Source organism: Scyliorhinus canicula, chromosome 18 (genome assembly GCF_902713615.1).
Source record: "Scyliorhinus canicula chromosome 18, sScyCan1.1, whole genome shotgun sequence".
In the NCBI taxonomy this organism is placed as follows: domain Eukaryota; kingdom Metazoa; phylum Chordata; class Chondrichthyes; order Carcharhiniformes; family Scyliorhinidae; genus Scyliorhinus; species Scyliorhinus canicula.
This window is the reverse complement of record NC_052163.1, coordinates 36,039,900-36,065,327: the sequence shown is the minus strand read 5'-3', so window position 1 is coordinate 36,065,327 and position 25,428 is coordinate 36,039,900. Positions and strand designations below refer to the sequence as shown.

Sequence of the window (25,428 nt, the reverse complement as noted above, 5' to 3'; positions counted from 1 at the left end):
GGGCTAAGGAAAGGTGTTTGGACAAAACTACAGATTAAATATAATTCATACAATGCAAGTTCCCCAGCCTAAGTAATAGAGTATGGACTTGCAAATTATCTGAATGCAACTCCGTGTCTCTATTTGGCTAATTTCAAAAGATAAGGGTGAAAATCTGGTGAAAATAACGTAAATTTGAAGACAAAAGAAATGGCAAATGAGAGCAACAGTCAGATCAAGGATAAGAACAAAGGTAACATAAATTACAAAGTAAAAAGATTAACTAAGAACAGACTAAACTGGCTGCACAGCAATGTATGCAAAATAAAATCGGGAAACTGGAGGCAATTATCTGTAGCAAGGGATCAAGAAGTAGCAGGAATAACTAAAACATGGATGGAATTTTATAGTCCCTTTCACCAGCAGAATCTTCCGATCCTGCTGAAGTCAATGGACTTTCGCCCATTCATTTTCTCACCCGCCCCACCCCAATATGATGGGCTGTAAAATGCCACCCTTGGGTATGTAAAGAAGACAACCAGCAAATAAATATTGCAGGTTATAAATAATCAAAGGAAGATTTGAGAAATGTACACCAAGAGGGAAAAAGAGAAGGATTATGCCAGACAACTTGAAATTGGAAATGGGGTACTTCTACGAGCAACTGATGAGGAAAGTGCAGACTGAGGTGTGGAGAAATGAGCATCAGACCTGGCCTTGGGCAAATCACTATGATAAGGTGCTAAAGTAGATTCCTGATTAAGGTCAGAACATATGGAGTCAGGGGACAAAGAGCAGAATGGATAGCAAGCTAGCTGCAAAGTAAAAAACTGAAAACAGGATTAAAAGTAATTTTAAAATGGCAAATGACAGGAAGTGGTTTTCCCAAAGGATCGGTAGAGTGATTACTGTTGTTCAGCATCTTCATAAACAATTTGAACATGGGAAGCGGAAGTACAATTTCAAAATGTGTAAATGACATCAAATTGCAGAGTGTAGTTAAAACAGAGGTGGACTGCAAGTAGGTACAGGGAGATATAAGTAAGCTTTCTGAATTGGTGTGTAATTGGTAAATGAGTTTCAATATAGATAAATGTGAGGCATTATATTTTGGTGGGAAGAACAAGGATGCCACATGCTCCTTGGACAGTAAGACCCTAATATTTTGTAAGGTGGCATTCTTAAATAGGCGAAAGAAGGAATCCTTGGCTGGCCCAAAAGACACGGTGAGTTCACTGCACAATAAATGTGTTTTTCTTTTAAAAAGGTGTCCCTGGCCAGAAAGTAATTTGATTGCCAGGCTTGGCTGCTTGTTGTGTGGGACAGATTCAAAGACTGCAGGTATCTTTCCTGCTGCTTGAGTTGGAAATCACAAAAGGGTGGTGGTGGGTAAACTGTGGTTTAGAGGGTTGGGGGTGATTGTGGGCAGAACTGGATGGTGGGGTCTCACTGATCATGTGGAAGTCTGTTAATGGCTGCCAATGTGAGTGGAAGATCTGATCACATATGGTGCGATTCTAACGCTCCACTGCACCCGACGTACCTCCCGTTATTCCCGGAGAATAGCGGGTGAGCCCCTAAATTCGGTTCACACCAGACGCCGAATGGAACACTCTTGCTGGGCATGAGCTTGCTGGGCAGCACGGTAGCACAGTGGTTTGCACTGTTGCTTCACAACTCCAGGGTCCCAGGTTCGATTCCTGGCTTGGGTCACTGCCTGTGCGGAATCTGCACATTCTCCTCATGTCTGCATGGGTTTCCTCCCACAATCCAAAGATGTGCAGGTTAGGTGGATTGGCTATGCTAAATTGCCCTTAAGAGTCCAAAAAGGTGAGGTGGGGTTACTGAGTTACAGCAATAGTGTGGAGATGTGGACTCAAGTAGGGTGCTCTTTCCAAGGGCCGGGCAGACTCGATGGGCCAAATGACCTCCTTCTGCACTGTAAATTCTGTGAACCAGACTCACATATTTAAATGACTCGCTAAACTCATTTAAATATGCTCAGCCTGTTCGAGGCGGTGTCTGGGACACACTTGTGCAAACTTGTACCAAAGCCTGTAGAGGATTTCCCACGGTGGGGTCTGTGCATAATGGGGGTTGGGGGGGGGGGGGGGGGGGGGGGTGAATCAGGCTTCCAGCCCATCAATCAAATTGAAATGGATGCAGATCACCGATTTGCATTCTCCCTGCAGGAGCGTTTTCAAGGACTGAGTATTGAGCTGGCTAGTTATAACTCAGCTAAACACAAAGACCTGCGAACACATCAACTCTGATTAAGATGGCTTTATTTCCAACTTTGGTCAATGTACAAGGGAGATTGATTTGGATAAATGCCAAAACCACTTTACATTACACGAGTTCAGGTGCCACAAATATACAATTTTCCTAAAATCAGTAGCCCACCCCAGTTGGACTCGATCCAATCCTCAATTTTACCTTGCCCAATAAAGTATACGTTAGGCAGCATGATGACTGATCAGCTCATGATTTAACCCATATCCTGACACTTGTCGTTTTCCAGGATTCTTGTATCCGTTATGTCTTCTTTTTCGCCTATTCCCATGTTGCTTATCTCAGCCAGTTCCTGCCTATCTCATTGCTTGTCTGGGTGCAGGATGTTGGAGCTGGTTCCTCTTTGTATCATGGATTGTCTGAAACAAGATGTTGGGGCCACTGATAAGAACTGTTCACTGAGCTGACTGTGTTATTGCTGACCACATTATTTCTGTCTGATTCTGTTTGTCTTATGAACATGGGCAAGTTAGCTAGCTTAAATCCCACCATGCATTTCGCAAGTTTGAATGCTTGTTACTGCTATGTTCCAAAAATACATGTTGGATTGGATTTATTTATTGTCACGTGTACTGAGGTACAGTGAAAAGAATTTTTCTGAGCGCAGCTCAACAGATCATTAAGTACATAAAAAGAAAAGGAAATAAAAGAAGATACATAAAAGAAAATACATAATAGGGCAACACAAGGTACACAATGTAACTACGTAAGCACCGGCAACGGATGAAGCATACAGGAGTGTAGTGTTAATGAGGTCAGTCCATAAGAGGGTCATTTAGGAGTCTGGTTACAGAGGGGAAAAAGCTGTTTTTGAGTCTGTTCATGCGTGTTCTCAGACTTCTGTATCTCCTGCCCGATGGAAGAAGTTGGAAGAGTGAGGAAGCCGGGTGGCAGGAGTCTTTGATTATGCTGCCCGCTTTCCCCAGGCAGCGGGAGGTGTAGATGGAGTCAATGGATGGGAGGCATGTTCGTGTGATGGACTGGGCTGCGTTCATGACTCTCTGAAGTTTCTTGCAGTCCTGGTCAATGCGGTCAATGTTTAATTGTTAATAATGATTACTGGGTATACTTTCTATGATTAGTCGCAATCCTCAATTAACTAACTTATGTAGAACTATTCTGGTATTATCCTAGCTATCTGGTTTTAAGGGTCTCATCTCAAGACACCTTCACTCCTTCACTCTTCACACTTCACCCCTTCACTCCTGCCGGCATGGGGTAAGTAGTGCACTGAGGCCGCTGGTAGGGGATTGGGGTTGGTTTTTCAGAGGACATTCCATTCTCCACCTGATTGGGAGTCCCGATCATGGTGTTGGGCAATAGAGAATCAACCCCTATATCAACCAGGACAGACTGACCAGGTCTGGGCACAGTTCTCTAGAAAAGATAAGGCTGAGGGGTGAACCAGTAGTGGTCTTTAAGATTATTGAAGGATTTAATTGGGTATATATAGAGCCATTTGCACTTGAGAATGAGATAAGAACAATGGGCCATAAATATGAAATAGTCATTAATAAATGCAATTGGGAATTCCGGAGAAATGTTTTTACACAGAGAATTGTTAGAAAGCAGAAATGCAACCACAAAGTAGTTGAGGCGAATACCACAGATGCATTAAAGGGGAAGCATGATAAATACTCAAGGGGAAAGGAATAGAAGGCTATTTCAGTAGGGTTAGGCCAACTGTCCAGTTTCTGTGCTGCAAATACTTTGTAATTTAGGAAGAAAGGTAGAACTATCATCTAATTCAGCAATTCCTCAATAACTAAAGGAATTTGGAGTCGTAGCTTATGACACTGGCACTAGCTGAAGACAACGTTTGAGTGAAGCCACAGAACTCGGAACAGCAGGTGGTTGGAATTTTGATGTGACGCATGCAACAAAAGAGGAAGCTCAATAAAATGTTGTGTCAAAGAGTTTGGCAGGAGGGAAAGTAAGGAATTTGCCTCATGTTTTGCAAAGTCATTCAATATGTCACCCTTGAGTATAAGCACAATCGTCTTAGTGAATGTGATGTGGGGTAATTTCAGAGATTTTATTCATATCCGCATATTGTTTAGGCACAATACGAAGAGAAAAATTAATCTTGATGCATTTTGCATCATACCTGTTTCATAGTTTTCCACAAAATATTTTTGTATTAGTTTCTCCTTTCGTAGCAATTCTTCTGACTTTGTTTTTTATATTTATTTATTGCCTGCAGTTACAAATGCAACATATAAACTTGTAGCTGAGGTGAGAAATGTGTTCTAAATTGTGCTATACATCTCAGCAATGCTAGTTGAATTGTAATGCATCCAGTGTAACTGCTAAACTCTTGCAAGTTTTAACTAATGTTTGGTGGTTTATTGCAACATATTAGTCTCAACAACAAATGAATGATTCAGACTTTCACTTGGGATAGAATTCCACCTGTCACCAATGTCCCAAATGTTTACTTTATTCCATGGGTTTAGGTGTAATGAGTTGTGGTGCATTTCACATAGATGCTATAATGTAAATATCTGCAGAGAAAATTTATAAATTTGACAAGAATTTTTTTTAAAAGTATGTCACACCTGTAATCATGTGAGAAAAAATATACTGGGAAAGGTGAATGTTGAATTAAATAAACGTGAGATGAGAAATAGAATAATCAAAATGGAAGTATTTCAAAAGTCAGTTACAATATAAGGATACATTTCTGTGACACTCTGGGATGCAGCCAAGCATATGATGGGAATGGTGGAAGAAATAGGGTAGAAAATATAGGGATAATTTATTGGTGAATAAATATGTAAATGTCAACACAGTCCCAGAGGACCATAGGCTACTCTCCCCTTTGAGAGCTGACTGGTGGTGATTTAATCTGAGGGTCACCACACCTCAAGCGAGGGGCAGGTTGAGAAGGCAGGCCTTCATGAATAACCTCAGCCAGTATCGGAATTGAATCCATGCTGTAGTCCAGTCAACTAAGCTTACTGACCCTCTTATTGATTAATATTAACAGTAACATTACTAAATAGAAACATAGAATATAGGAGCAAGAGCAGGCCCTTCGAGCCTGATCCACCTTTCATTATGAGCATGGCTAATCATCCAACTCAATAGCCTAATCGCGTCTCCTCTACCCCCCCCCCCCCCCCCCCCCTCCTAAATCCCTTCATCCCATTCGCCGCAAGTGCTGTATGGAACTGGTTCTTGAAAACATGCAATGTTTTGGCCTCAACTACTTTCTGTGGTGATGAATTCCACACTCACCACTCTCTGGGTGAAGAAATTTCTCATCTCTGTCCTAAATGGCCGACCCCGTATCCTCAGACTGTGACCCCTGGTTCTGGACACTCCCACCATCGGGAACATCCTTCTTCCATCTACCCTGTATAGTCTTGTTAGAATTTTACACGCTTCTGAGATCCGCCTTTATTCTTCTAAACTCCAGCGAATACAGTCCTAACCAACTCAATCTCTCCTCATATGTCAGTCCCGCTATTCCAGGAATCAGTCTGGTAAACCTTTGCTGCATTTCCTCTACTACAAGAGCATTCTTCCTCAGATATGGAGACAAAAACTGCATACAGTATTCCAGGTGTGGCCTCACCAAGGCCCTGTATAATTGCAGCAAGCCATTCCTGCTCCTGTACTTGAATCCTCTCGCTATGAAGGCCAATATACCATTTGCCTTTTTTATCGCCTGCTGCACTTGCATACTTACTTTCAGTGACTGGTGTACGAGGACACCAAGTCTCATTGCAAATTCCCCCCTCCTAATTTATGGCCATTCAGATAATAGTATGCATTCCTATTTTTGCTATCAAAGTGGATAACCTCACCTTTATCCAAATGATACTGCATCTGCCATTTATTTGCCCATTCACTCAACTTGTCCAACTCACACTGAAGAATCTCTGCATCCTCCTCACAGCTCACCCTCCCACCCAACTTTGTGTCATCAGCAAATTTGCAGATATTACATTTTGTTCCCTCATTCAAATCATTTATATGTATATTATGAATAGCTGGCATCCCACTAGGCATTGCCTGCCATTTGGAAAAAGACCAGTTAATTCCTATTCTTTGCTGCCTGTCTGCCAACCAGATTTCAATCCAAATGAATACAATACCACTAATCCCATGCACTTTAATTTTACACACTAATCTCTTATGTGGGATTTTGTCGAAACCCTTCTGAAAGTCCAAAAACACATCCATTAACTCCCGCTCGTCAACTCTACTAGTCATATACTCGAAGAATTCCAGTAGATTTGCCTAGCACGATTTCCCCTTCATAAATCCATGCTGGCTTTGTTAGATCCTGCCAGTTTTCTCAGAGGTCTGCTATAAAATCTTAGATAATGGATGTTAGAATTTTCCCCACTAGCGACGTCAGACTTACTGGTCTATAATTCCGTTTTCTCTCTACCTCCCTTTTTAAGTAGTGGGGTTACATTAGCTACCCTCCAATCTGTAGGAACTGTTCCAGAGTTGAGAATCGTGGAAGATGACCACCAGTGCATCCTCTATTTCTAGAGCCGTTTTCTTAAGTACTCCGGGATGTAGATTATCAGGCTCGGGGGATTTATCAACCTTCAATCTCATCAATTTCCCCAACACTATTTTTCTAATAATATTGATCTCCATCAGTTCCTCCCTCTCATTGAACCCTGCGTTCCCCAAATTTCTGGTATCGTATTTGTTTCCTCATTTTTGAAGACAGAACCAAAGTACATATTTAGTTGTTCAGCCATTTCTTTGCCCCCCATTTTAAATTCCCCTATTTTTGACTACGAAACCTGCATTTGTCTTCACCTATCTTTTTCTCTTCACATACCTATAGAAACTATTGCAGTCGGTTTGTTTGTTTCGTGCAAGCTTATCTCATTCTCTATTTTCCCCTTCTTGATCAATTCCTTGGACCTCCTTTGCTGAATTCTAAACTGCTCCCAATCTTCAGACCTGTTGTTTTTCTTGGCAAATTTGTATACTTCTTCCTTGGATTGAATACTATCACTAATTTCCCTTGTAAGCCATGTCTTGGCTACCTTTCCCATTTTACTTTTGTGTCAGACAGGAATAAACAATTGGTGCAGTTCCCTCATGCACTCATTGAGTGCTTGCCATTGCCTATCCACAGTCATTCATCCCTTTATGTAATGTTTCCCAATCGATCATAGCCACTCGCGACTCATGTCATCAGTAGTTTCCTTTATTAAGATTCAGGACTCTAGTGTCAGAATGAACTGTCACTCTCCACTTTGATGAAAAATTCTATTTATTACGGTTGCTCAATACCAAGGAGTCTCACACACCTAGATTGCCAATGATTCCCATTACACAGTACCCAGTTTAGGATGGCTTGTTCTCTAGTTGGTTCCTGAACGTATTGGTCCTGAAAACCATCCCGTATATACTCCAGAAATTCCTCCTCTACGGTATTGTGACTAATTTGATTTGTCCAATCAATATGTAAATTAAATTTATAAATGAAGAGAAAATAATTAAAGTGCGCAGCACAAATTTTAGAAAGGAAGATGTGGCTTGACAAAACTGAGTGTTCTCTGACGAGGTGATGGACTATGTGGAATGGGGAAATGCAGCAGATTGGATAGTGATTATCAGTGATCCGTTGTCAAGGGACCACACAGGAAACTATTTGAGATGATTTCAACAATCTGGATTAAACAATGAGTTTGAAAGGAGGAAGTACAGAGATGGAGTTGAAGGCAATTTCTCAAAATGTTTGGAGGTGGATAATGTTGACCCAGAAAATGCTGTCCTGGAGTTTCATTTTCAGGCATACAAGACCAGTATGGACCAGTACCAGTCATTTCCCAAGTTTTACTGGTCTTTCCTATTGAGATGGGAAGATAGTCCAGATGCAAATCATCTTGAAGTCTAGTCCTGTTTTTTCTGATGCAGTTTTCTTAATAAAATCTATAATATTGGAATACTCAGTGTTACAAGTATAATGATAATAGATATCATAACTTAGTGACAGCACCTGAATGGTTATGCCTGAGGTACATGAAATATTAGGCACTGGGCCTGAACATCACTGTGAATGCCTTACCAGGTAGTTTGTCAATGAGGGATTGAAGATTGGATCATTGCAATGCCAGAACGGGAAAGTATTTAAAAAGGGGAAGGGTGTAAATCGGAAGAAGGGTTATGGCAAAGGGTGACAATGTGAGGGAGTAGAGCAGTGATCAAGAGGGAAGGCAATGATTATCAGGGTAGAGTACCGGTGGCTGGGATAAGGAAGCATGGGTGGAGGACAGCAACGGCCATGGCAGGTTGTAGCTCGCAGTGGTTCCTTTAAGAGCAAAGTGTAGGCTGCATGTAAACTTGATTTCTTGAACATAGCCAGCCTACTACTGGCTGTATTCAGGGCTACTCAATGTTTCAGATGTGACCTACAGAAATATAGTGGTCAGTGCACTTCCGGCCTGAGAAATGAGCATGGCCCAACCAGTTCATATTCTAAGGCAGGCTGATGAAAGTCAATTTTTAAATTTAGTTTGAGCCTTTAAGGAAAATAGCTTGTGAGATGCAAAAGCTTTCCCAGAGAATGCCAAAAAGACAAAGCCAAGTCACCCTTGGCCACTCTTGTGCATGCCTTAACAGCTGAAGAGAACAACGTTGGCAGGAGCCACGCAGCAATCTAGTTAACACCACTTTGCCCAGTGATTTGGTGTGTGATGTGAAGGGGAGAGAACTAACAAAAGCAAAATATAACTCTTAAAATTGCTTATTAATTCAGTAATTAAAGAGTTAAAAGGGCACAGTATTCACTGTCATTTTCATTACCGATAAACTAGATTTCATGAAAAGGCAAGTTCTTGTACCATGAAGCCTTTTCTCAGCACAGTCTCTCTGAAAGGATATCAGATGTGTTCATAACCTGTTTTGTGATTATGGGTGGAATTTTCCAGCTCCACCTGGTTCCACCTGGTCAATTGTTGGCCCACTGCATCCCAGCGGCAGATCTAGCCATGGTGAGGTCAGAAAATCCCACTTTGATTTACTTGTTTTCAAGAAGTCAAATATGTTGTCTTTAATTTAGCTGTGGTAGGTTTCAGTGTTATCAAAAAAATAGTTGCCATTTTAAGAAACTAGTTTCAGATTAGAATTATGCAGTGTTACTGTACAAAATGACAAGAATTTCACAGGCTAACAGGTCAGGTGATCCAATGCAGTAATATAAAAGTAAAAATAATGCATTGTAGGTAAATGCAGTTTATATGCCAACATGCAGTTATTACAAAGCTAAATTGTTTCAACAAAAAATAAATGTTCAGAAGAGTCAAATAATGCAGCTCTTCAATGATATATATGTTTTTAATATAAAGAAAAGCATGTCACGCCTGTCAAAGTTGTTTTTCACAAAGGATAAAGGGGTTGTAAGACGACTGCTCATCTTGCAGGAACATACTCACCGGCAGGGTAGCAGCATGGATTTGATTTCAGTTCTTTTTTATGAGTTACTTGAATAGAATAGAATAGAACAGTATAGAACAGTACAGCACAGAACAGGCCCTTCGGCCCACAATGTTGTGCCGAACAATGATCACCCCACTTAAACCCACGTAACCCGTATACCCGTAACCCAACAATCCCCCCATTAACCTTACACTACGGGCAATTTAGCATGGCCAATCCACCTAACCCGCACATCTTTGGACTGTGGGAGGAAACCAGAGCACCCGGAGGAAACCCACGCACACACGGGGAGGACGTGCAGACTCCACACAGACAGTGACCCAGCCGGGAATCGAACCTGGGACCCTGGAGCTGTGAAGCATTGATGCTAACCACCATGCTACCGTGAGGCTACAGTTTAGGTAATATAGCTGCTGTTTGCCTAAACCATCAAGGGTAGAAATGTTTGACCAGAAGTAGAAAAGATATCAAATATAATTTTACTTCAAATTAAACTAACATTATGTTGAAAAAGAAAGCTATTTAGATTCTCTGCACTGTTTTGCCTTGACCAATAATCACAGTTGATACATAAAAGCTTTACTGCAACAAAGTTATCATGTTTATTTAGCTGACCAACAGATAACGATATATATTAGATTGTAAGGATTACACTGATCACTTCCTCAAGTTAGAAGTTAGACAAGAAGAAAAGGGAGTGTTGTTACAGTTGAACAATAATCAGACAAATGTCTTAAAACAATGACTTCTACCCATACTAGACCTGTAGTGTTGATGTCTATATGAACTATTTGTCTATTTAAAGTTCAACATTAAAACGGCTGCATTCCAAAATAATGTACTTCTAAGTCATTTTGTTGTAAAGATATTTCATTTTTAATAGACCACAATATTTGGCACCCTTGTCTATGTTTACAAACAATGCCATCATTGTCAATCACACTGATATAATTTATGAGATGTTAGGCTCTGGCTCTACAACGGGTGGAGAAACAAAGGAATCAGCACTGCAGTGTTGACGTTGCTATGATAAGTAGAGCTGCAGTGCTGTTTGTAGACAAAGCCACTCACTGAAAAATACTGAAAATCATGCTTTGAGTTTAGTACCGAACGTTAAAGTTGATAACAGTTAATTATATGTTACTATTGCTTTTATTAAGGGCCTTATTTTTGCTCCTTTCCTTGCAACAATAATACACTTAAAATTTTTTTGATCTGCAACGTCAGATACAATTTGTGCCAGCAGAGAACTGAAACGCTATTGTTTGGGCCGCATGCTTAAGGCAGTCGTGAAAAAATAAACTGAAAAATGTTATTGAATTCTTCATTGATGATTGAATTTGAATACATTTTAAATGGAGGTCTTCTTAAAGCATTAAATTGTAACATCTCTGAAACTCACTAAAATGTTGTGCTCAGGAATTACGTTCATTATAAAAGGTTATTTTATTAGTGAGTTCTTTAGTCTATCTACCTCTTATTTGTATCGTTGTATGCTGCTTGTTCCTGAAATCTGACATGTACAGTTCATTATTTATTCATTTTTCAGACGCTAGATAGATGGATTGTAACATTGGAAGAAGAATTGTGTTCCTTTTGGAGAAAGCTTTGATGAATTTGTGCTCTACATCTATCTTGGTTTGCCAAATGACAAATACACTGGCCTCTGGGGGTTCGTGCAGTCCACCCCCACCTAAGCATTCTGCTGCCTGCATACCATTTACTGTTTGTTGCAAAGCAGCACACAAATCCACATTTTGCAATTATTGATTTTAGTGCTTGTTCATTAGTTGCAAAGGCAACCAAAGCTGCATTGGTAATCTATAATAGATAGGGATAGTCATGTGAGAAGTGCAGGCTATCGTTTAAACATTAGAGGGCTTTATCTTATCAAATAGGCAGCAACCGGCTTGTCTACACTGTAGCATTGCTATGTGCCACCTCTTCTTTCTGCTAGACAGTTGTTTTCTATTTATGAATGTGTTGGTCTCTTGTGGAATCCCTGCAGTGCCCTTAGAAGAATTAGACAGCAGTTCAGTTAATGCATTCACCCAGCACAATTGAACACAACAAACAATACCTAGCTCGTGCAAGCTACATTTTGCCTAATTTACAAATATTATATGGAGCCAGATATCATCTAACCTTAATCGACTGGAGAACTTGCTTTAATTTGTTGAAACTGCAGAACAGTCGCTAGTGTCAATTGGTGCAATGTCAGAGTAAAAATGATAAGTTAATTTCAAATCAGACAATTTTTTTCCAGCTTTATCTCTTCAGGTAAGGAATATTACACTATACAGATACTTGATATGAAATTTTTAAATCCCCAAAAATCAGTGAAAATCTGTTGCACAGTAACTTGTAATTTATTTTAAGTGTGCATTCTTATCATTGTAAATTTGCATCTTGCAATCACAAATTATTTAGTTGTGTTTAAAACCATTTAGAATGAGAACATACATACATTTTGAATTTTTTTTCTTACTGATAATTAATTATGATAATTTAACCTGGCCTTTTGCACTAATGCAGATATTGATTATATTGTAGGCTTTCACTTATATTCCCATTATTGATGTTTTATCCAACCTCTTTTTTAGGTCTTAGTGTGTTTTGTACTACCCTGATGGGACTGGCAGCTTGCTACCAAGTGTCTATCAGTGCCACTCTATACAGTTAGCAGTCATCCTCCATCTTTCCTTTCGTCAGTGTGAAGAAGTCATTAACTTGCATTTGATTCTTTCAAATGATTGGGTGACTAAAATTCATAAATTTTCATTATGGGAATTGGAAACTTGAACTGTCATTCCGAGGAACAGCTAGGCTGAGCACAAATACATTATACTACCACGCCAGTGCTGCAGCTTATTTTAAAGTTGTCCCACAAGCTTGGTATCTGGCCTGCCTTTCATTGCCATATTCAAAACAACAATTTAGAAGACACTGTTAAATTGCTGCTTTTTCACTTGTTCCTCTTTTGTATATTTTCCAAAATATATTTAATTTCTTAATTTCCTATTGTAAAAGCTATAACTCGACGAGCAAACAAAATACTGTGATCACTAGCAAACAAAAAAAACTGTTTATGATACCAATAATTATATTTAACAATATGTATAAACATTAATGAAAAACTGGAGTCTTTGAGCTAAATTTGCAATTGCATCCAAACTTATTTAGAAATCTGTTTGTTTTAAAGTTACTGTGCTTTCTTAGTCTCAACCACTAAATAATGTTTAACTTAATCTGACACTTGCATCAGCAGGAGGTGCAATCTGCAACCAGTTTCTCAGATATCTTAATCTAGATTCTAAAATTTACTTTCTCAAAGTATGTACATGGATTTACTATGCTGTGATAACCATTCACAGTGCTGATAGTGGCTCCATGGAAATGCAATTTTATTTGTAATTAAATGTTGTTGCTTTTTTTCCATGTTGATATCTGAAGTAATTTTCATTACCAGTAAAATCAACTGACTCTTACTATTTTGTAAAACAATCACATATGTAATATATTTTTGTATGTACTACATGTTCATGTTAAGGCCGTTGATGATTTAAGCTGAAACTAAAGGAGGTGCAAAATTTTCATAACATAAATAAGGCATAAAAAGGTCAGGAAAACCATTTTAGCTATTAAACTTCATAGCTTTACAGTTAATAAATAAAGTATCTTTAGGTATGAAGAAAATATAAACCAGTTACCACATAGTTATAGTTAAAGTGATATTTATTTTTGGATAGCATTAGGTCTCCTCTATCCACCCAAGAGTGACATTTCAGTCAAGGAGTGGTGAAGCTGATGCTTTTCCCAGATGTTAGTCAAGTGAATTCTTTGGGAGAGTGTCCACTCACCAGCATCAATTTTAGTATACCATGTCCACTTACAGACGACTCGGAAGACTTTTGAAAAAGCTACCCACTGAGATTTTATACTGAATGTAGTAAATCTCAGTAGGAACAAAAGTGAAAAATATTCTTAAATACTTTACAAATAAACTTGTGAAAATCAATAGTGACTGAGACATAATCTGTGAGGATCCCCTACCTGCTACAGCTAACTTCATTCCCAAGTCAATGAGAAGATTGCTCGCTTGATTGCATAGTGCAAATCAAACCTGTTCACATCTGTGACTCTCACGTTATGTATTTCTGTTTGGTGGGGAAGGGTGCAGTATGTAAGCAAGAGAACAAAAAATTGGATTTTTTATGCACTCCTTTATGCACTCATTTCAGGATTGTTGTTGGCAGTAGCCTTGGAGGTCTTGTGCCCTGTCAGGGAATAAGTATAGAACAAAAAAGATTAATTTCAAAAATGTAAGACTTTACAATGGGTTTATTTTTTAGTGGTTAAGCTACACAAACCGGAGAGGCCCTAAGTTATTGCTATGTGCTCAGTTATTTCATCTCAGGCAGACCTTTGTAATTGGAGTGCTACCACTAGCCTCAGTATTTATGGATTAGGAAAGACTTGGATTTCGACTTCTGATCAGTACACAGCAATCTCAGTTGAAAGAAGCAGTAGTATGATTATAGTGTTGAACTTAACTATGCTGCGCCTGTGACTGACTCACATTGACTACCATGGTTCACAGGCATAATGATCACCTGTGTGAAGTATTGGAGTGTGATTGGAATCTACACGCCCCAGGAAGGAAGGAGTCAATGCTTCCCAGAAGAGATGAAATGAGAGCTGAAGATCTGGAGAGAAATAGAAAAAAATTCAATCGAACCATTCTGATTCTTTTAACATTCAAAGAGCCACAACTTTTTGTAGCATATGTTTTTTGCCTCATACTCCTGGAACATTTCATGACAGAAATCTCACTCCTCTGGTCTGGCTCTTTGATCACAAAAGACAATTCTCACATTAGTGTTTTATAAACCTAAAAAGAAATGTTATGTTACTGTGCTGTTTCAGCAGCAATATATGTGATCTATTTTGGCAAATTCAAGTACGGGCTTCAAGAGATCTGATCATTGGAGGATGGAATGGAAGAATGATGTGTAACTGTAGAGAGTGCCAATTCAGCTATAATGCATTTGATTTTGATTGGGTTATTTCACTAGGTCAAATTAGATCAGCTCTGTACCTATTAAGCAGATGAAGTCGAACTGTATCAGATCATGTACAATTGACAATTACTGGATCATTTGTATATGCTGGGGACAGGCTTGTTTGTGGTTGGCTTTTCCAGATGATTGGGCAGACCGGTTACCAGGGCAACGAGCGGGGACAGGAACCCGGCCACGTGACGCCCGGGCGCTTACCGGATTGGCTGGATCTGGGATGAGGCGGGCCTGGGGGGGGAGAGAGAGAGGGACGGGCAGCTTTACGGCATTATGATTATTTTGTAAAATCTTTTTTCGTCCTCGACCGTTTACCTCGCAGCTGGGTTTTGTTTTTGTTTCTCTTCCTTTCCCCTCTCCGCTGAACGCGGTTAGCGATGGTGGGAAAGTCGGAAAATCCTATCGCATCGCTTCCCTCCCCTCCCCCCTCCCCCTCCCCCTCCCGCGGGCGACCCGAGTGCGGAGCCGTTTTTTTTCCTCCGTCCCCCCGCCCCCTCCGCATCAATAAAAAAAGTTCGGTCTGTGCGGCGACCACGTGATGCGCTCACGCCTAAGCCATAGGTTGGAGCGGTTGCCGCGGCAACGCGGAGAGGCGGGGACGGTTGGGGGCGCGAGGAGGGCCCGACGGTGTTTGGTTGTGATCACGTGTCAGCCAGACAAGGTCAGGGGTCGTTTCCTCGGCGCGGCGATCAGCCCCCTTCTCTTGTCAGTTAGAACAAAATGGCTGCTGCTGCAGCGCCGTTACCGACGATTTACTGACGGCGAGAGAAAGTAGCTCAACTTTTCCCTCCCCTCCCCCCTTTCCCAGCAGCACCGCCACTCCACTCTGACGTTGCTTTCGTCTCCGCTGTTAAATATTTTCCCCATCTATTTGCACTTTAAATTGATGAGGTTTGTAATTGTTGGCGGTGCGGTTGCTAAGGGTGTCTGTGTGTATGTGTGTTGCGCTGTGTCGGAGCTGCTGTTGGTTTGGAGGGAGGGAGGGAGGTGAGCGACGCTGCTGCTGCTGCTTCCTTTACCCGTGTGTTTATGTACGATTCACCGCCGCTTTCCGTCGCCTGAGCCATCCTGACTGACTGACCGCCCGCCCGTAGCTGTCAGCCGCTCTGCGCGCGTTTTAATACTGCCAAATTTATGGGTCTTTAAAAAAAAAGGCTTTTCTCTTCTCTCTTCTCCCCCCCCCCTCCTTTCACCCTTGACCCTTTCAGAGAGCCCGAGTTTAAAGCTGCCAAAGAGCCTCAGGAAGAAATTAAAAGGTAAGCCGGACGATTTGCGCTTGGCCTTTTTATTTTGAATGTCAAGAGTGTTGTATGTTTTTGTCTTGTAAGGCGGGTTCGAATGTGTAGCGATGGATGGAACTACCCCCCCCCCCCCCGAGAAGCTGTCAGTGGCATGAAATGGCAAATGCTCTGTGCGCTGGTTCTCGGCCAACCAGTGGGATGCAGAGATCAGAGCGGCGAAGATTGTATTGCAAACCTCCTTTCCGTAAAACTGGACCTAAGGATCGCTCTGTCCGTTGCAGTGGGGTTTGAAATCGACTTATTTGGAGGGGGGGGGAACGGTTTTTGTTGCCGTTTCAATTTAGAGGCAATAACAGCAGCACTGTAGTGAGATGTGGTAGCTTGTTTGCAAATCGATACGCCCCTACAACGTGAAATTAAAGCCTGGAACATGTTTGCAGTCCTTGTTTCGCATTGGAAATACGTGTCATCTCTCTCAATTTCCGCTCAGAATGAAATTTATTCAAATGTCGTGCATTCGTAGTGACCACGAGTGGCTCATGTATTTCTGTTCTTTTGCGTGGTGTTGAGCTTCGGTGTTGACTGGCTTGTGTTGTGGTGCCAAAGCTCTGGCATTTTTGGACCGATGCCCACGTTCCCCCCTCTCTGTTTTTGCACGCAGCTCTACTGTACTTCATCATCCTGATGGCTTCGGATGTGGAATGTGCCTTTGACAACAGCTGCGGTGTCGTGGCTTGTTCCAGCTTTGAATTTTTTTTATTATAATAGAATATGCGGCAGATTTCAATCCTTTTATTGACGGTCGAAAGATTTTTTTTAAAGTTTCTGAAACGTTTGCTTATCTGTTTGTAATAATCTTTGGCGCATACAATTACGAATGCAAAAAAACAGTACGGTTACTACTGTATATACGTGGATAGGACTTGTCTGCATTATGTGTTAGAACTGTGGTGCAGAAACAGGTTTTTGTATAACGTGTTTAAATACCCATCGTTTGTTTTTTTTAAAAGTTTGTATACAATAGATTAAAATGTTATCTTTTTGTGATCTTTGCGGTAACTTCCATTCGACAACAACGTGCAATTGGCACCAATCAGTTTTAGAAACGTCATAGAGATTAGCCTATATATGGAAAGTGTTCAGGAAATTAATATATTCCTGAGATCCCTAATTTAGTACTGAGATTGTGTAACCCTTATTTACAAAGAATAAGCTTTTACTACTAAATGTTATTTCTAAAATATAGTTTGGTCAAAATTTTTGTTTTTATAATTAAATATTTTGTGTAATCATCTGCCAAAATCCAAATAAACAAAAGATTTCCTGAAACTTTATTGCAATAGCTTAGTGAGTAAGAAGTTTGCGGAAGCTATTGACTGCACAGAAATTGAATGTGTTTGGTACAAAACAGCACATGGATACAGTACTCAGAAAAAGCAGGGGAGACATATCTTGTTTCTTATGAAACCTAACATTATTTCTAGAAATTGATCCTACAGACTTGGATGCACTGTAAAATGCTTTCTGTTTCAGCATTTTTGTGTGGATAGAAATTAGACGTGAAATGTTTTCCTGGTGGATCAGTGAGCAGTTCTGTTTGAATTAAGAATGTTCTAAGTTCAGTGCCCACTTGTGTCCTGAGTTAGTGGATCTTGGGTTTGTTTACTGCAAATGCCTCAACACTACTTTTCCATATAAAGTAAATTTTGGCCAGGATTCCCAATTATTATTGCCATCTGCAGGTGTAGATTTGATGATTTGAACTTGGCTGCAAGACCTGACTGATCAAAATTGCTTTCTCATTCATTCTCGCTGTCGAGGCTCACAAATGACCAAGCAATTAGATGAGATGCAGGACAGTAAATGGTGGCTATGCAACCGAATTCCAACAAGAGAATCCCTACCTAAAGCAATGATGTAAGAAAAATAAAATTATGTGGATCGAAAAGCGGACTATGAAATGAAAATCGCTTATTGTCACGAGTAGGCTTCAATGAAGTTACTGTGAAAAGCCCCTAGCCGCCACATTCCGGAGGCTGTTACGGGAATCGAACCGTGCTGCTGACCTGCTTGGTGTGCTTTCAAAGCCAGCGACTTAGCCCTGTTGGAACAACATGTTGGAAATAGGCAGCATGTCAGGCAGCCAGCCATCTGGGGAGTGAGAGAACCAGAGTTAACATTTTAGGCCAATGACCTTTTGTCAGAAAGTTCTGAAGGTCATCAACCTCAAACGTTAACTCTGTTTAAATGCTGCCTGACCTGACTATTTTCAACATTTTCTACTTTTAATTTTATCTAGTTGGGCCATAATTGCTAGCATCACAATAAAAAAAAACCAAGCTCCGTGCTGGAGAGGGTAACCAAAAGTTTGTGCTGTCTCACCTTTAGTGTGTTTGAATTTATTTTAAAAAGTGAATTATCTACCAACAATAATTTCCTTTTTATAGTGACACCTTGGGTCTTTGCTGAACCCTCTTTGAAGATCGAGATTTTGCAGTTTGAGGACCTTTGTGCAGCCCAGGTTGCTATAGTGCAAGCATCTTTGCATTTTGTTGGCTAGTTGCAAGCATAACAAAATACTGTTGTATTTTGGGAATCTGTCCGATTTTGGTATTCTGTAGGTGGTATTGAATAAATTGAAATTTAGTGTTTGGCATATCCCTTCTATATTACATTGATTGGCTTTAATTTTAATCCTAGAGCATAAGAAATAAGAGCAGGGGAAGGCCATTTGCCCCTTCAAGCCTGCTCCACCATTCACCTAAGAGCGGCTTGGTGGCACAGTGGTTAGTACTCTGCCTCACAGCGCCAGGAACCCGAGTACAATTCTGACCATGGGTGAATGTTTGGAGTTTGCACTTTCTCCTGTGTCTGAATGGGTTTCCACTGATACTCTGGGTTCCTCCCACAGTCCAAAAATGTGCTGGTTAGGTGGATTGGCCATGCTATTAACCCTACATGGAAGGGGGAGTGGGCCTGATTAGGGTGCTGTTTGAGAGAGTCGGTGCAGATTTGGTGGGCCTCCTGCACTGTAGGGATTCTATGGTTATGGCTAATCTGATCTTCGCCTCAGCTCCTCTTTCCTACCTATTCCTCAGCTCCTCTTTCCTACCTATTCCTCATAACCCTTGACTCACTAATAGTTCTAAAAATGTCTGTCTAAGTGTTGAATATATTAAATTACTTTGTTTCCACTGCTCTCTGGAGTAGAGTTCTAAAGATTAATTACTGTTAGATCTGAGGTAAGTTGCCATGTATAAGCTGTAGGTTAGAGCATAGAGGTTTATTATTACTTACGGTCAGATTACCACCACTCTTCGGAGGGTGGGGATTTTAAACAAGCGGGGTTGCACCTGCCAAGGGGAAACCCTGCTTCTTTACCGGGGAAATTCATATTCCCTGGAGTGCACGGGAAACCTTATGGTTCCTATCCCATGACCACCGCTGGGGTTATAACATTCCCCCACCCCCAAATTAGAGGAACGTGTCCATATTTGTTGGAACCTGTCCTGGACCTCTGGCCCATTCATATTGGGGTTGGCGCTTTGGTGTGATCTTTATTGGCTCGGGGCGAGAACTGGACTGGAGAATGGCGCTTGTGTGACGACCGCCGAGGGGGAGGTGGTGTTGTCGGTGCGGTGACTGGTGCAGATGCTTTGGGCAGGGGCAGCGTGTCCATTTCAGTCTCCAAGTCAGGTACTGAATGGATCCTCGTCCAACATCTTGGTGTACTCAGTTGGGGGACTTTTGTTTGCAGCTACAACCGGAGCCAGTGGTAACGGCATTAGGGTGAGCCTGGTGGAGCTGGGGCCACACTGGAACGGGCTGTTTTGTAGGGCCATCCGGCACCCGACTCAGAAGATGATCCACATGGCAATTGGATTCCACCCTTGTTCCCTGACCTTGTAGGATACAAGGCTTAGTGACAGCTAAGATGATACCTGGGACCCAATTGGCCCCATCGCTGAAGTTTTAGACATGCATGGTGTCGCCGGGGGCGAATGTGTGGACCTGTGGATGGTGACCGCTCGTCTGGATCGGGGATGACCAAGCTCAGGTGGATGTGGAGGCGATGGTTCATCAAGAGCTCCGCTGGTGCGATGCCCGTCATGGCATGTGGTATGTGCGATAGAAGAAAAAAGAATACGTGCCAGACGAGTGTCCCAGTATCCAGCCGTCAGCTTCATGTAGAGCTTAAATGTTTGGATCACTTGACCAATTTGAAGCCTGGTAGTGGAGAACCGCCCTCAAGAATCTAATCTCATCAGCAAGAGGTGAACTCTGCGCTTCTCAAGGCCGTGCCGTTATCAGACACCAATACCTCTTGTGTACCATACGTACTGAAAATCTGGCATAGTTTTTCCACGGTTGCACAGGCAGTGGTCACCTGAATCCGCACTACTTCCAGCCACTTGGAGTGAGCATCTTCCAGGAGGAGGAGCACTTCCTCCTGGAAAGGACCTCAAAGTATATTATGAACCCGGGCCCAATGCTTCCAGGCCATTCCCAAGGGTGGAGTGGGGCTGCCAGGGGTAATCGGTGCACCTGACCTTGGGGACATCGGGCTACTCGTTCAATGACTGCATCGATGCCGGGCCACCAGACCTAGCTCCGGATAAGCAACTTCATTTTAGACACCGCCGTGTGTCCATTATGCAGGCCTGCATAAAAGTGCTGCACGTCCATGCTCTGGGACCACCATGCGGATGCCCCGTTTTCGATGTTCTTTCATCTTCCCTTTTCTTTCATCTTTCCTGTGTTATGTGCTTGGCAGAGCCCAGTGCTGTGCCCTATACTGCATCATGTACTATGCACATGTGGATTTGTATCACATCCTTGTCACCAGTGCTAGATCCAAGATAAGCACCCACACATAAGCCATAGGTTAGAGCACAAAGAGGTTTATTATTACTTGCAGGAATAAGTAATTACTTATTGCTGCAAGGGGAAACATTCTTTCGGCATCTAACCTGTCAAGCCTTCTCAATCTTTTGTGTATCACGAAGATAACCTCTCATTCTCTTAAAACATCAATGAGAATAGGCCAATCTGCTCAACATCTCTGGAATCAACGTGGTGAACCTTTGCTGAGCTGCTTCCACTGCAACTATGTCACTCCTGTGATTTACAATTATGTTGCTACTGAAAGTAATGTCCTATTCTGACTTTAATAAAGTTAATTGTAAAGTTTTAAAATTTAAAGTACCCAATTTTTTTCCAATTAAGGAGCAATTTAGTGTGGCAATCCACCTACCCTGCACATCTTTGCGTTACAGGAGCGAGACCCACGCAGACACAGGAGAATGTGCAAACTCCACACGGACAGTGACCCGGGGCCGGGATCGATTCCCGGGTCCTCTGCCGTGAGGCAGCAATGCGAGCCTCTGTCACCCCCAAGTTATTGTAAAGTTAATGGTATTAAATTGTCTCATTACAGATATCAATTCTGGGCAGGCATCCATTGATTAACTTGAAAATCAAACATTCTTGAGTGCAATTAAAATAATGTAGAGTTTAAAATTCCACTATAGTTGATGAGTTCCAGAAGCAAAATCTTTAAACCCTGTTTGGATCAAAAATCTGTTCATGTAAGACATCTGCATTCGTTCATGAATCGGTCGGTCTCAATGTAACTACCAGAGGGTATATAATTAAAAGAATACAGTACTACTGTGTCAAATATTCTGAAACTAATACAGAGCAATCTGATGCTATGCAAAGTTAGCTGTGTAGAAGTAATGTACAGTTTGAATAAAAATTGACTGTGTAAAATGTCATTGCAATGTAAACAATTTTAGTGAAGGCAGTCTGGCTCCATCAATGTGTTTATGATTTAAGTGGTCTGAAACACATGTGATAGGTAAAATTGATACTTGAGTTGGTAATAATTCAAACTTACAAACTAATATCACCAACTAATCATTTGCAGGTGTGATATCTTCTGATCAATGTTTTGAGACTTTCCACTATGAAAGGCTTAGCATTGTTTGGGAGGAGTGGAGGAGGTAGCTATGTAGAAAAGATTGCAAGTATGAATATTATTGGGCAATTTGTTCCAAGAGGCAGTCACCCCTGGGTTAGGCAGAAGAGTTAGTCAATGGCCAGGGAGAGAAGGATGTAACTTCAAGTTTGGGCAATCAGCATGTAGTGTAAGAGGAGCCTCAGCCCCTGACTCTGTCCAACAGGCACAAAATGTTTGCTCTCTGCAGATGAGGAGATGTACTGCAAGGTGATTGAGTGGACTAGCCATGGCACCATTCAACTGGGGGGGAGGAGAAGGAGAGGGAGAGGAATGTAGTGTGATAGGAGAGAGTATAGTCAGGGGGAGAGATACTGTTCTCTGCAGCAGCTGTGGCAGTGAGCTTTGAAGGTGTGTTCTCTGCCTGGTGCTCGGGTTAAGGAAGACGGCTAATGAGAAACTTGGTGTACGAGGGGGAGGATCCAGTTGCCGTGGTCCATGTAGAAACCAATGACATGGGTAGAACCAGGAATGATCTGCTAAGACAATTTTGGGAGTTGGGTCCAAATTTGAAAAGCCGACCATAAAAAGCATCCCTGCATTGTTACAGTAGCCACATGCCAATTGGCATAGGGTCAGGAGATTAGAATTAAATGCATAGCTCAAAGCATGGTGTGGGACAACGGGGTTTTGATTAATGGGGCACTGGCATCAGTATGTGGAAAAGTGAGCTATTTCGTTGAGATATGCTGCACTTGAACCTGACCAGTCTTATAACTAGGTCTGTGAGCAGGGCTTTAAACTGCAAACAAGAGGGCAGTGGGGCTGGTTTGAGAGGGGGGGGGGGGGGAGGGGGGCTGCTGCTGGTGGATAGAGGGTTCAGGTGAAGGGAAAAAAGGGTTGTGGCATCGGAACAGTGTAGCCTGGGGTCAAAGACGTGCAGAGTGAGACCTGAGGGACAGAAATAACAAAAATTGTACATTGGTAAATAAGGTCGTTACAGAGGAAAGTAGTAATGAAAAATTAAAGGTTTATCTGAACGCACAAAGCATCTGCAATAAAATAGATGAATCAGTGACACAAATAGGGGAAATAATTTGGATCTAATAGCCATTATGGAGAAACAAATGGAGGAAATTATTTTGATCTAATCGTCATTATAGAGACCTGTATACAAGTGATTAAGGTTTGGAAATGAATATTCCAGGTTCGCAATATTTTGGATGGACAGAATGATGTGGAGTGGGGGGGTGGATGAATAGCGCTGATCATAAAGGATAACATGGAAATTAGTGATCTTATGAAGGCAAATTCTGAAGTAGAATTAGTATGGATAGAAATTAAGAAAGCAAGAGTCAGAAAACACTGGAGAAAGTAGTTTATAGGCCTCATGGCAGCAGTAACACTGGGCAGGGCATTAAACAGGAAATTATCAGAGCTTGGGACAAAGGAAATGAAATAATTCTGAGAGACTTTAATCTTATAGACTGGGACTACTATCAAATTGGTAGGAGTAATCTGCAAGATATGTTTGTTGAATGTATGACAATTCTCGAGCAGTACATTGTGGAACTGAGTAGGGATAAAGTTATCTTGGTTTGTGTAGCAAAGCAGGGTTAATTCATAATGCCATTGTAAAAGTTCCGTTAGGCAATATTGATCATAATACCATTGAATTCCACCTTGTTTGAAAGTGGCATACTTGAATTGCCAACAAGAATCTTAAACTTAAAGCTAAATACAAGGGTATGAGGGAAGAACTGGCTCAGGTTGATTGGGTAAATAGTCTAAATGAACAGTGGGAAACATGGAAAGAAGCAATTCAAAATGTTCAACAAAAACATTGCGTTGAGAAACACAGCTAGAAAGACCCAACTGTGGTTCACTCGGGAAATTAAGGATGGTATAAAATTAAAGGAAGACTCGAACTATGTTACAAAAAAGCAGTCGCATGTCTGAGGATAAGGGGTGTTTTGGGAATCGGCAAAGGGCCACCAAGATGAGGGGAAAATAGAATGAGAGTAACCTAACCAGAAATATGAAACCGATTGGAAGAGCTTTAGTAGTTGTTTTAAAGGAGAAGAGTACCTAACGTAAACTTTGGTCCCTTAGAAACAGAGACAGGAGAAATCATCATGGGGAATGAGGAAATGGCAGAGGCATTGAACAATATTGTGTCTGTCTTTACAGTAGACACGTTTCATGGCAGAAATAGATGAAAACCTAGATACTAAAAAGAGTGAAGAAATTAATATCCGAAAAAAGTATTGAGAGAAACCTAAGTGACTAAAATCCAGCAAATCCCCAGAATCTGATGTCCTACACCCCAGGGTTCTAAAAAGAGACAGGTGCAGAGATAGGGTCAGTTAGTCTAATCTCAGTAGTTAGAAAAAATTTAGAATAGATTATTAAGGAGAGACTAGCAATGTATTTTGAAAGTTATCTGATGAAGTAGATTGAGCATGGTTTAATGAAGGAGAATTCATGTCTGATGAATTTCCCAGAGATCTTGAAGAGGTATTAGCCAGAGTAGATAGAGGAAAACCAGTCAATATTGTATACTTGGATTTTCAAAAGGCATTTGATAAGGTGCCACTCAAGGCTACTACTCAAATATTCTGGCACAGAGGATAGACTAACTAAAGGGATACAGCGAGTAGTGGTAATGCGATCTTTCTCTGGTTGGAGGCAGTAATCAGTGGAGTGTCACAAGGGGACCACAGCTCGTCAATATATATTGATGATTTGGAGAAAGGAACAATGTGTATTGTAGCCAATCTTTTTGCAGATGATGCAAAGGTGGGATGGTAGGTTGTAAGGAGGATATAAATAATTTAGAGATATTGGCAGTTTAAGTGAGTGAGTGGGAAGAAAATTGGCAAATGGAATTCATTGTTCATTTTGGAAGAAAGACTGAGAATGCGGATTATTTAACTAGCGGGATTGCAGAAAGCTGCTGCACAAAGGGACTGTGGCGTACTTGTTCATAAAATCCAGAAAGCTAGCATACGGGTGAAGAAAATAATAGAGAAAACAAATTGAATGTTGGTTTTTGTTTAATGGCGGCTGGAGTATAAAAGGAAAGAGGTGTTGCTGCAACTACAAGGTACTAGTGAGGCCATGTTCAGAATATGGTGCACAGTTTTGGTCCCCATATTTAAGGGAAATATATTACCATTTGGAGGCAGTAAAGATGGTTACTGGATGATCCCGGGTATGGAGGCGACTACCATGTGAGGAAAGATTGTACAGTTTGGGTCCTTACTCCTTGAAGTTTAGAAGAATGAGGGGTGATTATGATTGAAACATAAGATTCTTGGAGGGTTAGATAGGGTAAATGTTGGGAGGATGCTTCCATTCATGGGAGAAGGTTTGGTCGCAGAAATAAGGGGGTGTTCATTTAAGACTGCTTTGAGGAAGAATTTCTTCTGAGTGGTCAATCTTTGGAATTCTTTATCCGAGG

General features: G+C 41.3%; 1 long non-coding RNA gene across 3 annotated transcripts; it reads right to left on the bottom strand.

Moving 5' to 3' along the window:
• Positions 1–10,325: 10,325 nt before the first annotated feature.
• LOC119952895 lies at positions 10,326–15,186 on the bottom strand. 3 transcript variants are annotated; one of them, XR_005457911.1, is made up of 3 exons: positions 15,081–15,186; positions 14,270–14,396; positions 10,326–10,770 (listed from the first exon to the last, which is right to left on the bottom strand). It is a non-coding gene; the product is annotated as an uncharacterized LOC119952895 (long non-coding RNA). The 3 variants fall into 3 exon arrangements; XR_005457910.1 differs by having other exon boundaries at positions 10,326–13,967; positions 14,304–14,396; XR_005457909.1 differs by lacking the exon at positions 10,326–10,770 and having other exon boundaries at positions 14,014–14,396.
• Between the last annotated feature and the right edge of the window lie 10,242 nt (positions 15,187–25,428).